The sequence below is a fragment of the Pinus tabuliformis genome, chromosome Q (genome assembly GCF_031772625.1).
Source record: "Pinus tabuliformis cultivar Carrire ecotype Pingquan chromosome Q, CPIR1, whole genome shotgun sequence".
Lineage (NCBI taxonomy): Eukaryota > Viridiplantae > Streptophyta > Pinopsida > Pinales > Pinaceae > Pinus > Pinus tabuliformis.
The window spans coordinates 972,725,007-972,743,935 of NC_142296.1; positions in this window are offsets into that span (position 1 = coordinate 972,725,007).

Genomic DNA, 18,929 nt, shown 5'->3' on the forward strand with positions numbered 1-18,929 from the left:
ACTTTTTGTATGTTTATCTCTGATTGAATGATTAGGATATTCTGTTAATATTTCTTAAGATATGTTGCAGAGTATTTTTGTTTTCAAAGAAAAATTATGAACTATTTCTATTTATGTTTCTACTTGATGGTGAGATCTGATATTCAAATAATAGAATGTTGATCTGCTCTCATTTTTTGGATAGGTTTCGATTTTAAGTTATTTATTCTAGTTATTGCATGCAAATAAAAAGAAAATCTTGGTTGGTCTTTTTGGCTTCACTCTGCGGCTCTTGGTGGTCTTCGGTCCCTCGGGAACCGAGTATGCAGCAGGCTGGAATGAGGAAACCCCTCCTTGATGACTCTCTCGTCAAATCCAGCAGCCCCTGGCTTGAATCGCCTCGCAGGAAATTAGATGGCTGCAACAAGGGGAAGATGAGGGTGCAGGCATCCAAGATCTGTCTTGAAAGGAGACCGCAGAATAGCATCGACGACTTCTCCGAGGCGATTACTGATGCCGACTACCTACAAGCAGAGGAGGGGAGATACCCAGGTCAAGATCGAAGTCTCTATGCTGTTGGGAGAACAGATCTTGGGCCACGGGTAGCGTTAGAGTCTGGATCTGGAATCAGATCTACATTTTTTGCCGTGGATTTTTCTTCCCACTGGTCTGACATGGCTCGGATCCTCAAGAAATGGCTGCTCCATAGCCTTGCTCATATGATCAAGGCAGAGATCGGTTGCATCAGGCCCTCGATGATCAGGAAACAGATTTCCAGCGGGATCCAAAGGGGCGACCAGAAAGCACAACAATTTCTCAAAGCCTGTACCCTGGTGGAAAGGGATCTAGCGTCATGACCAGTTCTTGCTCCACAGCCATGATGTAGATATGGTCGAGTCGGATCTGGCAAACGGGGCAGATTTGGAATTAATTGACCACTTCCAAATTTTCGTTAGAACGCCCAAGGGGAACTCAACACTGATATGGGTTTCAACTACAGACAGTGTAAGAGATCTGAAATACAACATTGCTAATCAGATCAGCTACCCGGCTGGCAAGCAACACCTATTAACAGGGGGCAGATCGCTTCAGGACTTTCGATCCATAAAGGATTACAATATTAAGCCAGGATCTACAATCATCCTCAATTTGAGACTACAAGGAGGTGCAACATCTGGCAAATCAACAGTAGGAGGCAGCGGATCTAAATCAAACCACATCCCAGATCCACTCCAGCAGCACAGAAGTGAAGGAACATCTTACAAGCATATTTTACAAGGAGGAAAAGCTTCTCCAACAGCTCCAAAATAGGCTGGATCAGAACCAAGCCCATACATAGTGGAGCAACTGCAGCACACTCCAGAACTAACAATCGAAACAGCAGAAGCAGAGAAGGTATGTAACAGCTATGAAAAGCAAGCCATCATATGCCGTTTTAACGGATTTTGGCCCAAACCCTTTGATCTGTTTCATTGGATTCTCACGAAATGGTCTCTGGACTGTGAGATCCATCTCTGCTCCAAAGGGTTTTTCATAGTCAAATTTCAATCACCAGAAGTCAGAGATCTCGTGATTCAGGAAGGACCTTGGTTCTGGGGATCTTCGGGTCTTTTTATCACTCCATGGTTCCCAGATTTTGATGCAAACACTTTCGTTGTGTCTAAGATGCCAGTATGGGTTCGTCTTCACAATCTCCCTATCCATTTCTGGGATCAAAAGGTACTGGAAAGCATAGGCAACGCCATAGGTAGATATATCAAAATGGATACACAAAGAATAGAAGAAAGAATTTTTACTTTTGCATGCATATGCGTGGAAGTAGACCTCAGTAAAGGATTACCGGGAAGCATAAAACTGAAACACAAAGACCGCAGCTGGATGCAGTCATTAGACTATGAAAATACAACTTTCAGATGCAGAATATGTCAGCAAACTGGACATCTCCAAAATGCTTGCCCGGAATACAAAAAGAACAGCCGCAGAAAGAAGAAAACTGGCAGTCAACAAAAAGGATGGAAATTCAACCATATAGATTCGGAAGAGGAGGAAGAGGATGAAGAGGAAGAACCTGGTCCAAATGAAAGTACCCAAACAGAAACACAAAAGACTCCTATTCAAGAGCCCATGGAATCACAACCTGGAAGGAATCCAAATACAATGGAAATTAGTGGAACCAAAAGGCAACATTCATCAGACACCTCAGATTCAGACAAAGAAAACCCCTGACCCGGCGAAGAAAATCCACTTCAAATTGTTCCCATAACCCCAGCCCAAGGAGAATGGTGAAAGGTCGAGAAGAAAAAGGGGAGGAAGTCTTAAACCTCCAAGTTTAGCTCCTCTGTTCTCGTCGTGGTCGTTTTCACATGAAGTTTTGCTTTTATTTTTTTCCCTTTCTTTTATTGATGCAGCTCTCATCTCTGACAGGCACTCGCCCGAAATTTTCCTCATATGAGGAGGTCGTGCATATGCTTAGTGACTTTCTCTACTTGTTTTTAGCTGGATTGAATATTCATCCAGTGAGCTCTATGATTCACAAATTATAGAGCAAAATGAATGCTTCAGCATATACTATGTAACTTTTTATCTTGGTAATAAAAAGTTTGATTTTTTCTTTGGAAAAAAAAATAAAAAGAAAATCTTTAAAAATATATCCATTGGGATTTTAGCTTAAGAGTACTCTCAAATCATCTTGTGTGGTTAGTTGGACCCTGATTCCAGCCAGATTCAAACCCGGATAATATTTTCCTTTAATTAATATGTTTGAATGAATCCCCTATCCCAACACTCTCACTGATATTGTTCCATCAGGCCAAATCACACGTACATCTATGACAATCTGTATATTTTGTAGATAATTGTAAATATTTATATCTGACATATATGTTCCCTGAAATTGTAGTTTGATTTTGTTTATTTTAGTTTTAATTTAGATTAGAATAGGAAATTGGGCCTTAATTCCAGAGAGTATATAGCCATTTAAACAAAAAAGGGTCTAATTGGGACCTTGATCGGGTCAATACTCAACTCATTGCAGCTGGGACTTAATCCCTCTTGCAACAGGTTGCCATGATTGTGGATTGTTAGCAAATCAAGAAGAAGGTAATTGTTATCCTTGGTTGATCTAAGGATTAGACCAAGGTTGATTAAAAGATTGAGGATCTTGATTTCCTCTAGGAAATGATGGTTGAAACTATCCAAATCATCTTTTATTAACAAAATCAACTTCCTTAACATGTTCAGTTATTTGATAAACTACTTTCAACCCTGAAAGCTTAGGAAAATTATTGACATTATGATTTTAAAAGCAAATGCAGCAAACTTCTACTACAACTAACGGAAACTCATTCCTAGGATGTTTCTTGGTACATCAAGGAGAGAATATTACCAAAGGTTTTTCATTATTTTCTTTATTTTTCTTGGTTTGCAAAACATATTTTTCATATCCTCTAGTAAATTTCCAATTTCAATTTTTGTTACTCCTAAACTATTCTTAGATGTAGGATTTGTTGAACTTCTTGTTCCTCTACCTTTTCTCATGTTTTCTCTTGAGTAGTTCTTAACGAGTTCCCTGATCTTGTCATAAGATAATTGATAAATATCTCTAGCACCTATAATATTCAAGGTTACTATTAACTCCTCTCTAACTCCTCTCAGCAAGACTAACTTGAGTGATTCATCATCCAATTTACAATTTGTTGACCTTTTATACCTAACCTGAAAGTGTTCAACATAATCCTCCAAAGTTTCATCTGGTCTTTGATCCATTCTAATGATCTCATCTCTAGTCTCTCTTGCTTTGCAATAATATTTATATTTGTCCAAAAAAGTGTTTTTCATTTATTCCCATGTACCTATACTTCCTCCTCTTAATCCCATGAACCATCTTAGAGCGAAATCTTTCAAAGTTGAAGGAAATAGCCTTAACATTTGGGAGTCTGTCATATAAGCATAAGTTCTACACAAAAATTCAAATTCAAATAAGAGGGTATCGAGATATTTTGTAGGTAGTCCATAGAATACTAGAAGAATAAAAGTGTTGATATTTTTCATTTTAACATCATCTCTACTTTCCCTTATTGAAAAAGGAGGTTCTTCCTCTTCATCCCTTCTATATTCTCTTCTATTTCCTTCCTCATGATCACCCATATTGAAATAAATGGTCTCTAATTCAAGGTTAACAGGTTCATGTTCTTCTTTTATATCTAGTCTAAAAAGGTTGTATTCAAGAGGTTTGTACTTGATGGTTGCTTGTGATTTTTCTTCAGAAGTTCCTAAGCTAGAGGAGGTCTCTTGTTTTACTTCTTTTTTTGGAATTGGTCCAAGAGGGGTTTTTGGAATAAATTGTCCCAACTTATCCCTCTTTTTCCTCATTCGTTCTCAATTAACTAATCTAACTATTCTTTATATCAAAAAAATCCAAAAAATTGGTGTTTTCCCCGACAATAGTGCCAAAAAGTGACATGCTTCTACAATGTTTTCATTAAATTCCTTACTTTAATATTAATGTGAGGCCATAAATTTTACAAAATGCTTAGCAAAATATATGCATTTTTTGGCTCTATGCAATTCCTAGTTCGAGAAGTGAGAAAATTAATTACAACTTATTTACACTAATCACAAGTAATTACAAGAAAAGTTGTGTAAATCATTGTAGCTAAAAATCTATATTAGTTTCTATTGAAAATAGAAAAATGAAACAAAGAAAAATTATTCTACATCAATGATAATTAAAAACAACAAAATAAGGTATGGAAATAACTATCAGCAAGAAAGTAAATACAAAAGAAAAGTAGTTGTCGGTAAAACAAATTAATCAACTTTATTGAAAGAAAATTAATCTACAAACTCTATTATGGAAATAAGTTATAGCTAACTGAAATACATTAACCAAACATAGAACAGAGTACTATACTGAAAAATAAATTGTTGTGGATCTGAAATATAATTATAGAATGAAATTCTATGCTACTGAAATAAATGAAATATCTCTGGAATACAAACTAAAACAAATATGTGCAGTAGATAATATATGTAGTAAAAAATTGAACTAAATATATATATATATATATATATATACCAATAAGAAAATATAGCCACCACAGTTGAAATGGCCCTTGTTCTACATCCTGTTGGTGGTTTGCACATTGCACACTCTCAAGAACTCAAACAAGTGATTTCTATTAACAAGATATAATAGTATACATCAACTAAAAAAACTAACCCTTCTAAGTTTTGTTCTCTAAGTTTTTATACAAAACCATACATAATTGTTTGTTATTTTCTAGCATTTATTTCCAACAATAAAGGAGGAAACTGCTTTCATTTATAGTAATTATGTATCCTAAAACTTATCCAAAAAGAAAAACTAATTTAATTGTCTTCCCTTAATTGCCCTACTTTAGCCTCATTTCAAACCTTGTGGATTGAAAAACCTCAAGTGGGTGAGACAAAATAGGAAGTCTATGTTGGCAGATAAAAATAAATGATAATAGAAAGTAAAATATTTACAACAAAAAATGCATTGTTGTTGACAGAAATTTCAACAAAGATGGTTTTCTTCATTACAAATGTCTTCAGTTGCAAAGAAATTTCATGCTATGGTTGTACAAATGGTACATATCTTAGTGATATAGAAAGATACTCCATCTTGAGTTCTATCCTAAAGACTTGTTCAACATTGTGAAATGCTGACGAAAATTCTTGTAGTCGTCCTCACAAGTGAAACTATAGAATGGGTGTGTCGTTTGATAAATGCAAACTCTCAATCAACCAACGTTCGCCATATCATGCAAAATTGTTTACTAATTATAAAAAAGACTTATTCATTACCACTAAATCCAATCATTATATTTATAATGAATAATAAGGTAAGAATGGATGAAAGTGGACAAAACAGGTGATTTTGTAAGGAAAATGATGATGAAATGATGGTAAAAGGGGTGATTATGAATGACAATTTCATCCCTCATCAACTATCATTTTGGTCATTATTTTAGGTTATAGGAGTCTCATATTGTCTCTAATGAAAAAATTTACTATGTACAACTTTCATTTTGGAATTTTAAGTGTTATATATTGAATTAGACTCCATAGAAAATTGTTCAAGAGCATATTGAATTTTATGATTTTGGACTTCATTTATAGAAATATTGAGCACAATGTTTTCCTTTACATCCCTCCAATGTTTATGGTTGAAAATAATTCAAGTTCTCATAATGGGCATTATACCATCTCTATGTTTTCTACTCAATGGATATATTGTTGCATCTCTTACTCATATGTGTTATAAAGGAAGGCATATTATGGATAACTAAACAAAATAACTTTGGTTAACTATTTCAATCTTTCCTTGTCCATTTATTTTTGAGTTGTCTAGTCCACTCATAAGTAGACTCATGCTTGAATGAATACCTTGATTTCTCATGCAACAATGATATTTGAAAATTTAGTAAATAATGATCAAGGGGCTTGTTGCATAACACTCTCCTTCCCATAGAAATTGAAGAAGACATTTTAAAGGATATCTAAAGAGGAGTACCATCTGTATAAAAATGAAAAGGATCTCTTTGCTCCCCATGAAAAATACCCTCAACACTAATATTTTTCCCTTTACTAGGAAAAGTGATCAACACATCACTTATGTACTTAGTAGTCTAAAGGACCTTACTTTTTCGTTTGTTGGACAATAATAAACTTATCTTATTTCTGTTTTCAACAAGTTTTTCCATGTTAAACCAATCATCTAATTTATTGATCAATTTTTGACATAATCAAAATGATCCATCATTAGCCCTATGTTTTAATATTTATAATGAACAATTATAACTCATATATAGGAAAATATCCAACAAAAAAGCTTCCATATAGGATATAAAAAAGTGTATAATTAATAAATGGATGTATGAATTGATATATTGTATAATGAGCCTTGTGATAGTATAATTATATGCATTGACTAGTCACGAAGGTGAAGGATTTTGTCCCTTAATTTATTGTTATTATTATTATTGTTATTATGTAATGCTTATTTATGTGTTTAATGTTCATTACACTCTTCCAAAGACTCCTAAACAAAAGCTATTTCATTTTTATCGAGTGTTTTCTTCGTCAAATGTAACTATTATTTGATAATAAGAAGAACAAAAGTAGTTCATTTCCATGCCCTTGAATTTCATCAAACTAATTGTTAGAATATAGCAACTTTGGAAGAAATTACTCAAGGTTTTGATGCATTTGTTTTAAAGGAAGCTAAAGCAATTAGAGGTTTTGACATAGAGGGAGTTTTCATGATTCCTTCCATTTATGTTGGATATAGTAATTGTCTTCCAAAGACAAAGAAATGCAAGGAATGAGCTAGGAATTATGAAGAGGCTAATTTTAATACAAAAAGGGACACTCTTAATGCATACTTTAGGTGTCATGACAAGAAATCATATCCTTCCTGATGATATGAACACTCTTGTTAGCTAAAACACTCATTTGAAGAGGAAATTGTTGTGAGAGAAAAAGAAGCAAGAAATCAACAATGAACATAAACATATTTAGAGGGGTGGTCTAGTATGAGTGTTGGGATTCACCCTAGGGATGTAATGGGAGGTTGAAGGACCCATAATAAATAATAATTCTAGGGACCATTCAATTTAGGGTTGACTAGGTCCACTATGCTTGTTATTATTAAATAAGGTCCACTATGCTAATTAGTATTAAATAAATGGAATTGCACCTCATTAAAGAAGGTCCACTAGGTGGATAGAAGGTTTATATGATGATACTTATCTTGTTAGTTACAAATAAGAATGCATTACTCCTTTTGAGAAGTGTGCAATTTATTGTATATAAATCTAGCTCACTAAGAGGTTTCCCAACCTTCAGAGGCAAGTAAACATGAACATATTCCTTCCATAAAAAGTTCATCGTAAGGTGTTGCCTTACCCTAAGGATATTTTGATATAATCAAGTAAAGGAAATCTCTTATCGTATTCTTGGATATCTTGAATGTGATATGGTTTTCAAATCTAAATTACTCAACAAGTGATATCAAAGTTCTTTCTTGGGCCAAAAAGAATGTATTTTTTCCCTATTTTTCAAGTGTTTAAAGGGAAAAGAAGGTCACAACACAACCCAATTTTTATAGATTTATGGGCATAATTTTAAAGAACAAATTACATATTTGAGTTCCTTTGAAAAACCTCCCAATTAAAAAAAAGGTCCAAATTGGAGTTTGAGAAGTGAAGATATCATTCATTTAAAATAAACTATTTTAGGGTTTTTTTATGACAATCACATAGACTACAAAGTATATAGATTTTAACAAGGTGCTCAAATTACCATTAGACTAGCACTATTAGAAATAGGAATTTTGGGGCTTGATTTCGCATTGTTATATTTAATTCTTCTAATCAATATCAAGTGTACTACATCCTTTGCAAATCACTACTCTCAAACCGTAATAGAAGTGGAAAATGGAAATGCAGTGGAACATGCCTCGGGAGGAACAAATGTTGTTGAAAAAAATATCTCCATATATTTATAAGGGATACCAAGATATGACAAAGATACTCGACAAATTTTAGGAGACCTATATTATTAGTAGCACGTGTCCTTTCATCAATAAAGAGTATAATCAAGAAAGACATGCTTTGTATGATTTACATGGTACGATGGAAACTATTTTCACCTTCTATTTGATGAATTTACTCTACCTCATGTAGAGAACATCATGGAGGGAAGTTAAGAGTCAGTTAAGACTATCAATTTTCAGCTTCCCTGTTCTCCATTAACAGTGTGCCTTCCTTGTCCACATCTAACCTTTTGCATTTATGTGGAATTTTTTTTATATGGTTGGATCTATATATTTTGATCCACATGATTGTGTCAGGAATTTGGAGCACCATTCTTAATCAAGTATATCCAATGGGGGGTAAGTGTGAGCTCTTGGACCTGGGACCCAGTTTTATGGGTGATCTACTCAGATTACTTCAGTATTACAATTAATACTTGCACATGAGACATTTATTAACAAAACATGACGATTAGTACTCATACATGGAACCTAGGTTTATGGTGGATCTTTTGGATTATTTCATTATGGTGATTAGAACTTGTACATGGGGCCCTAGTTCTATGGCTTACTTAGGAATTGTGGTAAACACTCATCCATGGGACCCTAGTTTATGGTTGTACCTTCTTACAACAGATATTGAGGGTAACACATTTCTAAGTGGGATGGAATGTGGGGATCCTCCCTACGGGTGTAATGTAGGGCCGAAAGACCCATATTATAGTAATAATTGTGGAAGTTATTTAATGTAAGGTATAATATGTCCATTATGCTTGTTATTTTTAAATAAGGCTCAATACGATAGATAATATTAAATATATGTAATAAGGTTTGGTTGAATAATGTCCAATAGTGTTAGCTTCAATTTCACTCATAGGCTAAGAATCTGTTGCTCCACCAATCTTGCCTCAAGATTGATCAAACAGTGAGTGATAGATATAAATGAACTCTTAATATCTAGTACAATAATATAATATCCATCTCATCAAAGAATATAAGAGGAGCATACATGTATTCCATGCAAGTTGGTGAAGTTTGCAAATCATGTAAAAGCATTGAAGATCATGCTTTAATCCAAAGACCTCACTCCAAGCGTGTTGATCTGATCCCCTACACACATACACCACCAAATAGGATGATGTTTGCCTCTATGGAAGGCAAGTCAATATGCACCAGAAATAACTAAAGCACATTCATATATGAAATAACATGACATACAAGAGAGAATTCATAATTGCTTTTAATTTATGAAAATTATACAAAAATACACAATACCTTGATGTGACAATGGGATCTTCTATAAGCCTTGGCACTACTCTTTCCTCAACTTATAGCAATATTGGGCTCATCTTACAAGCAAGATAATTTCTATAAAAATACACTAACATCATTGAACTATTCTATATATCTCCCCTCTCCCCTTGTATAGTATTTTCTCATACTCAGGAGGATGTATCTGGGCACCTAGGTCCATGAGAAGTTAGGAAACTTCTCCAATAATTAACCCCCAACCAATTCCTTATTAAGTGAGACAAGTTTTATTTCCTCGAGAATGACATACTCTAGAAGTATCACCTCCATCACTCCCATGCCAAATACATGATGCATACTAAAGTTCCAGGTTGTTGCACTAAAATAGAGTAATGGGTGAACATATGGAAAGCCTATGGGAGCTATGGGCTAGTAAAGGAGCACAATTAAGGAGCAATAAGGATGCATTAAGATCAATAAATTTGGGAGGTTGATCTAGGGTTCCTCTAACTGATATAATATGGAAAAAATGGTTATAACATATGCATCCTAATGCATAAGGTCATAAGAGAAATTGATGGCCAAAATGCATTATGAAAACATGTATCAAAATGTTAGGAAAGAGTTAAAACCAAGGAATCAAATCAAAGCCACACTGATAACTAAGTCTCAATGGTAAGATGATCATACCTGAGGTAGGCACACCCATGCTCGGCAAGAAGAGAAACTAAACATGGTAGCCAACCATACATTTTGGATCCATGACATGAAATTTTATTACATAGCCATGAGACATACACAAGGGATCCATGCAAGGGACAAAAATAACACAAACACCAACAAATACAATGTGGATCTATGTCATTCTATACATCAATAGAGTTATGGACACAGAGAGAAGAGGTTCTTTATAGTAGCCCTCAAAGTACATACGATGGTACATAACTCCAATGCATCTTGGGAAAGATGCCATATAAGAGTGAGATGTCCCTAACTCAAGGTCTTTAACTCAAACCCGATGGTACAAATCTAAAACATGTGAATAAATGAGCTAACGTTGAGAATGGTATAAACCATATGATTACCATTCATTGAGGTATACCATGAACAAATATGAGGGGACCCATCATTGATGAAAATGGACTCTAAGTTTCCTAGAACAACCCACTGAGAGTGAATAAGTTTGTTTGATGTGAAACCCTCATGGATTCAACCAATCATGGGTTAATGAAGTAAACTCACTATCAATTGTGAGGAATCCTACCACTGAGTTCTGCAAGCTACAAGGTACTACTAGTTTCGAGATCAAGATCCTATATAATGAACTAAACGCTATCGGATAAGATCCATTAAAGGAGGGATTTAATGTATCCCCTATCAATCGACATGAAATAGATTAAGAGATGATGTAGATGGATGAATTCATGAAGTACAAAATATATAGGGATGGTTGACACAAATTTAGACTTCCCTTGAACATGTAAAAACATGACAAAAAAGTGACTTGGAAACACTGACTAATAGGCACCACATGACATCGTGCAACAACGCAAGGGGAATTGAAGCATGCATCATAGTGAATAGAAGAGTAACTAGTTAGAGGATTAATAAGACTTATATGTATGGTACAACTCCGAGGAAAGCTAAAACTAAGTTGTAAGGTAGTGGCACAAACAAGTCCCATGTTCAAAAATGTCGTGACTGATGTTGCCATTTTGACTAGTATAATAGACAAAAGTGACCCCCCTTTCTCTTTTTATTGTTTGGTATATCTTTCATGGTTTAGAAAGAATGAAAGGTAAAACAGGTAAGCTTAATAGTGTCTTTTTTATTCAGTTTTAGCAAGATCAAAAAAGAGATTAAAGGATCCTTGATAAGGTGTCTTCTTCATGTTTTAACGAGCTCGAAGAAGAGATAGTAGTATGCTCAATACAAGGTGTATTTTTCATGAGGTCTTTAACAAGACTGAAAAAGGGGTAAAAGATGCTCAGCACTCATTAGTGTTTAATGAGAATGAGAAAGACATAATGGAAGCCCTTCCTATAGAAATGAGCTAACGAAACTGTGCTAAGCAAGGTGAAGCAAAGAAGCAAGGAAAACCACTCATCGTAATGGTCCCTCCAAGAAGGATAGGAAACACCAAGCAAAGGTTATAAATAAGGCCCAAGGTAATTTGATTGTAATGATGAAAGTGAGACCAAGGTCTATTAGCGCATATAAGCGATGTAATGCCTAATATTTATCGCAAGGTAAAAAGTGGTGGAATCATCTCGAGGTATAGCCAAAATATGACAAAGAAGAGAACATGAGGCTTTGATTGAAAGTCACGGTGGGCCAAAAGGAGGGATTCTGAAATGATTAAAATACACAACTTGGATACCAACACGACAAAGAGGTGCTAAACTAGGGCATCCATGCATGTGAAGGAAGGCCTTACCATGCAAGTTACAACATGAAAATGTAGAATGGTTAATGTCACAACCTGACAAGATCAAACCTAAGGCATAATGAAGATGGCAATGATGATTAATAATGCCATAGAAATGTTAGGGAAATACCTAACCCTATATGCCAAGTTCAATATAAACATACCGAATTTTCAATGGATGTCATAATAAAAAATCCACCCTATCTTTTAAAACCATCTAAAAAGACTAGACCCGTGGTTAAATCACATAATAAAAGAAATAAAGTATGGATTATATATATATATATATAATTTTTGGTTGATATGATGTACTAAAATACATTTGTACAAGGTGTAACATAATTTAATAGGTTATGCTATGTAATGCCGATAGTCAGGCATGTGTCAAGGATTCCAATGGATGTGTATGAACTCATGGACCATTGTTGACATTATATAGTGCACCATGTTGTGGTCATGCCATATAGAATTGAATTTATGGATTCTGAAAGGATGATGATTCTAGGGAAAGCCTAAAGCCGTATCGTTATCAAGAACCACTTAAGGACATAAAAGGTGAGTTGTCTCAGGAGAAAATGTACCTCCTTGACAATGGTTATCAAGACCCAATGGAGGGAGAAGACACTCATCAATGGGGGGTTGTTGATTGTATAATTAATTGGCAATTTCAATATCAAAAACCTGATATGTGACACAGTCCAAGGGTGGCACTTCCATGGATGGCCTAAAAAATTCCCCTTGGTCCATTTCAATATTTAGAGTGTGAATATTGACCATTTCCTAATCAGGTAGAATAAACAAATCAAGAGGCATAATCTCCCTAAGATTAATAATAGAATCCAGGACCTCTAGGATGATTTGTTGTGAAGGGAATATATTATCAAGGGAGTCACGTGGAATAGGAATGGCCCATGTTGGAAAAGAATCTTGATCATATTCCGTATTAGGATGGTGTTTCTGATCAACATAGGGAGGCATTTTTGGGACCATTGAAGAGGCAAACTCTTTTGCTAAAAGCAACACATTTTCACCATACGAGTCAACATCCAAAAGAGATGACACCACCCAAGGGTCAAGGGACTGTTGGAATCCATTGGTGACAAAAGAGACCATGTTCATGGGAGCAACAAAAATATAAGGAATATTGGGTGGGAGTATAGGAAAATCCACTAATCATGGATGGGTTTTTAAACAATCCTGCACTAATGCTCTCATAAGTCATAGGGTTATCTCCATTAAATTGTATACTTAGTCATCGGCATACAGTAATTAAGTTGATCAATAATAATGATCTTTCTTTCATGGGGAACACAAAGAACATGAAAGACCAATGACATGACAGTAGTCATAACATAAAACCAACTATGGCCAAGGACCTTATTATAGTCCAGCGGCGCGCTAACAACTTCTACATCTACAGTAACAGTTTTTAAACCTAGCTTGATGGAAATTTCTAGAAGAACGCCGAAAGGAAAAAATGTATGGCCATCGAAGGCCTACATTGTAGTACTTGACTTACGAGTGATACAGACCTAAGATATTTCTAGCATGATGAGGCCACAACACAGGTGGAAAATCCCTCATCCACAAGTGAGATACATCCTAACTATAAATGAATACTGAGATATAAAAAGTGACTTGATGGGATAATCTAAAATTACTAGCTTCAATGAAAAATGTTATCAAATTTGACTCTTAGGAATCATCCCATCTTATAATAGTCAACAAGGATTTGTGTTGTGTGGGGAAGCTTTACAAAACCTCCAAGGTAGACATGGCACAAGGTGTTAGGGATAGGTCCTTAATAATATTGTATTGTTGGGAAGCCCTTCACATTAAGGTTATGTGTTGAGTTTTAGAGAACACCTTTAGGTGGGAAAAGAATTGGCTCCAAAGGCTTATCTAGTGTGAGAGGTCCATTGGGCATAGTGGGAATGACCAGGACCTTAGAAGAAGAACTTGAATCTGGAGTCTCATAAGACTTGGCTCTCATGGAAAAGTTGACTTTCTCATCGCACATAAGAATAGGTGAAGAGCCTTCAGGAATATGTTGTCCTCTCATGCCCCTAGGCATAGGTGGAGGAGGCTGTGAAACCATTTATTGAGGTTTGGCGGGGAACTAATGTGTCAAAACAACTGATCGTTGAGTGGCAATTAGTTGCAAATGAAGGCAATAAATCTCATCCATACTTGGGCACTCACAAGTTAAATCATCCCCCTGAAAATATTGCAAGGTAATTTAACCTTTCAACGACACTCATTTATGCCTCCATCCTAATTGGGTTGGGGTTGGTTAGTCCCTTGATTAGGTGTAGTATTGTTTTTCTACTTGTTTTTCTTCTTCCTGCCATGTTGTTGAGGATTCTTCGGTTGTTTAGACTACACCGTGTGAATCTCAGTTTTCTCAAGGGACATGGATTTTTTAGAGTTTGGCATAGTTGTAAGGGCTTGTGAAGTAACGATTAGTTGTTTTGATTGAGTAACTAACTAACTCACAACATCAAAAGAGACAGAGCCAATCACACCATAAGAATATGGTCCTGATTTAGATCATTGTAGATCAACTGAAAGACAGGAGAATTAGGAATAATTTCATATAGAGTTCCCAACTAAGAATAGATCAAGTAAGGATGATGTTGGGTACATAAAATGGTTTGTTCTTCAATAGTCAACCTGGCCATAGTGGAATCCTTGGAAATAGATGGTAACAAGGATCAGGTAAACCAATATTTAAGAAATTGGTCAAGAATGTTGGTCCTAATCAATCACTTCCTATGCCTTCACTTATGGAAATGATCAAATATGTGGGTAGAGATGTCCTACTTGAAGGTAGACAGAAGATTGGTTGCAACCACTTTTTTCAAAGGTAATTGAAAGTGGTTCAATAACATTCACACTAAGAAATCATAGTCACTATAGGATATCTCATCTAACTGGATATACAATTTCATTGCATATCTCGTTAGGGTTCTTTGGAAGAGGTACAACCTCAAAGAATCAACCACCAATGAATTAGAAGAACACCATAAATGGTAGGTGGTGATATGCCTGGTCGAATTCTAACATAGGTTCCCTTCAAACTTGGTAATATCATAAGGTAATTTTATAGGAATTGGAGGCCACCTGAGATTGTGGCATATGGGGTCATTAGTTAAATTTTCCAAATTAGATAAGTCAAGAGACACTAGAAATGGAAGCTAGTTTTAATAAAAGAAGTCTAAAGGTAAAGAAAGAGCCCTAGATGGAACTTATGATCCACTCAGAAGATTTTCCAAAATATGAAGATTGACCAAATGGATGACTAGATATAGAGTATTGAGGCCCTAGACAATCCATTGTGGTGAAATGATTACTTCCTTAGGTGGATTGCCCCTAAATTCAAATGAACTCCCAAAAACATGGCTACCACTGGGATTATTCTTGACACTAGAAGGAAGACCTCCTAGTGCAAAAACATCGTTGTAAGTGTGAAACTCATGGGAATAGTGGAACTAGTAAGGATATTTACCTTAGGTAAATTATCCCCCACTAAGGATTGAAAACTTCTAGAAAATGGCATTCCTCCAAATAGAGAACTACCCCAAGGATTAAAGGTTCTGCTATAAATAGTATTACCCCTATACTGGCTAGGGACAAACATAGATCACCCCAACAAGTTTTCTAAAGATGATTGACCCATGCTAGTGATCATGACTAAATGAACTAGATGGAAACCATGCAACTCCCATGGGTTGACTCAACCTTTCCCCTATTAGAAACACAAATCTTGGTGGAAGTAGGGACATAGAAACACTTGGAAAATTTGTTGAGGTTGCAATAGCAATCAATGGGATGCCCCAAAGTGAGGATAGAGTTTTTGTCAAAATTATAGGAGTGGACCCTATCACATTGATTGGTGGTAAATAAGACATTATAGAATACACTCCCAACATGGATGGTAATGAGGGAACCATTTCCCCCATGGTATAAGCACCATGCCCACCGGACATTTGATGAGAGAATAAGGAAAAGGGATCTATAAAATAGGAACTCAATTATACAAGTGCAGGGTCGAGAGGATTACTTAAAGGTGGGTTGATGTATGGTGGTGGAATTTATTCTACCACTTCAACAATAATCTAGTTTCCCAAAAGCCAAGATTATCCATCCCAACTTGGGTTTGATTTGTGCCCTATGATAAGGGAGCTAACCTACATATTTATGGTGGTGGACCCTCCTCTTCAGGAGAAAGGTTTAGTAATATTTGAGAACAATGGAAAATTTGGTAAGCCACGGTGAATATATGTTTATTTATTTAACTAATAGGATATACCCCTATGGCCAACTAGACTCATACAAAATAACATGCACTATAATGTTCCTAAGAGATCTAATAGGAAAACCAACTAAAAAGGCACCTCCTGAAATCCAAGATGCTTAAGGTGATCAATCCCCAAAGTATCTTGGATTAAGGAAGGACAATACAAGACATTACCCCAACCTCCCTAAACTAGCCTTGACTAGTGTAAGTGACCTCAATGGAGCTGAGCGTCACCCTCTAGGAGCACTAATATGGTGACTAACATCTGCCTTAGGTACCATTGAGACTTCCCACCCACAGTCACCTAGGTAAAAGCCCTACAAGATAGGCCACTATGGTCACCACTTCATAACCAAATTATTGATGCAACATGTGTAATCTAAACCATATGTGTAGGCAAGGTAACTAAGCCCAAAACCTAAGATATTCCTAAAAGTAATTTGTACGTCTCTCAAAGAGATCCCCTTGTAACATGCATAATTCAGTGAAGGTGAGTAAATTGAGAGTGGGAATGTCACTCCACAGTTCCTGATGCAACCGCATGCTTAACTCCTATGTAAGAGGAGCTTTCTAGCAAGCACTTGACATGAAAATGGATTTACACTCACTGGTAGATTTATTTTTATTTTTATAGCCTTGAAGAGTGTCCTCTCCAAATCCTACTCCAAGGCTCTACAACTGTAGGTTAATGTTGTTTTTCTATAAGAGAAAACATCTAATTACTTTTATCAATGCTTTATTTTAGATTATTGATTACTCAAGGGTATGGAGTGCAACTGAGATGGTGCAAAAAGAGACTCAATACGAATGCAAAATGCAACTAATGACAAATGTAATTTCATTTCCAATTCAATGAAAACTAACTAAGGAACGGTAAAGAATTTATTTTCTTTTCCAAGGGAAAAATAAGAACCTTAGAATCCCTCTAAATTATGTTTTTGATACACTTCAAATTCATATGACTAACTAATCCACTAAACAACTTATAACACAAAAATAAACACTTTTAAACAATGCCAAAATGAGAGAACCAACTGTTGAGAAATTATTCAGAGAACATAAATTAGTTATGGAGAATTATTGAGAGGAACAAATATAAAAAATAACCAGCAACAACCATAATCACATAAACACACATGTTTATCCGGGAAAACCCCAAATCCGGGGAAAAGCCCAACCTAATGATATCTCACTAGCATTGGCCAAAACCCTAGCCAATCCGACCAAGTGAACCTTCACCACTCACCTCCAGGCCTACATTACAATGAAATCCTTCCAGCCTTTTATAAGCTCCATTACATATAATACCACGGGCAGAATACTATGGGTGCACAATACCATGTGCCCCAAAACCATCATTGTTTAACCTGGTCAACTTTGACTCTATCCCGAGTCAAGTTTACCTAACAATTCCCCCCTTAAACTTGACTTGGGGTTCCTTGACTAACTCCAGCCAAACCTGCTAAGTGAGACATTCCCGCTCACTCTAGCCCTTAACCCCCTCAGAGTTTTTACCTAGGGTATTGTTAACCTGACATCCCCCCTATCACCTAGGTCTAACCCAAACTTTACGGGTGATTACCCAGGGGTACATATGCCTTACCAGGTCTTACAGTAGTATGCCCATTTACATGCAAAAATTTTGACTTCATTGGATTTTTATTTTTTTTGCTGTTGCTGCTATTCTGACCCATCCTCTCTCAATTTGATTTGCTCAAAAAACTTCTATCAAACCGCTTGAATTCCCATCCAACATCATTGTAGAGTTATCATCTACCATGTTGGACATAAAACTCAACATGATATGGTGCATATCATAGACCTTAAAATGAAATATGTGGCATATTCATAGCAAGACACCTGTATAATGATAAAACACATTTATAGGTCATAATACTTGGGATCTGCGCACCTAAAATTAGATTATGCCCATGCTCTTTCTTTCTACACCCACTGCATTTGCTCCTTGCACTACTCTCATCCACACCCATGCAATTTCCATCCATAACTGCACTTTTTCCGCTACAACAACTCTTCTCATTCATTTTGATTTGTGAGTTGTTGCCGCTTTGGTTTCCTCCACGAGGTGCGAGGGCATGTTCTCCCTTAATATTGTCCATAAAATCCACATATTGACACCATGTCGTGCTCCAGGCATGGCTCGCCTCACGTTGTCTGCAAACGATCTTTCCACGTTCAACTGCTCTCACCACAAACTCACACTCACGCTGCCTTCCAACCTCCTAATCCAGGCATCCACGCCAACGCTGACAGAGGTACGCACTGCAAACTTCATGCAGGTCATTGATCTCTTTATTTCAATGAAACACCAGCGATCTGATCTGAAAATCTTGCAAATCACACTCCCTTTTATTTTTATTTCACAGTCCATATATTTACTAGGCGCAATC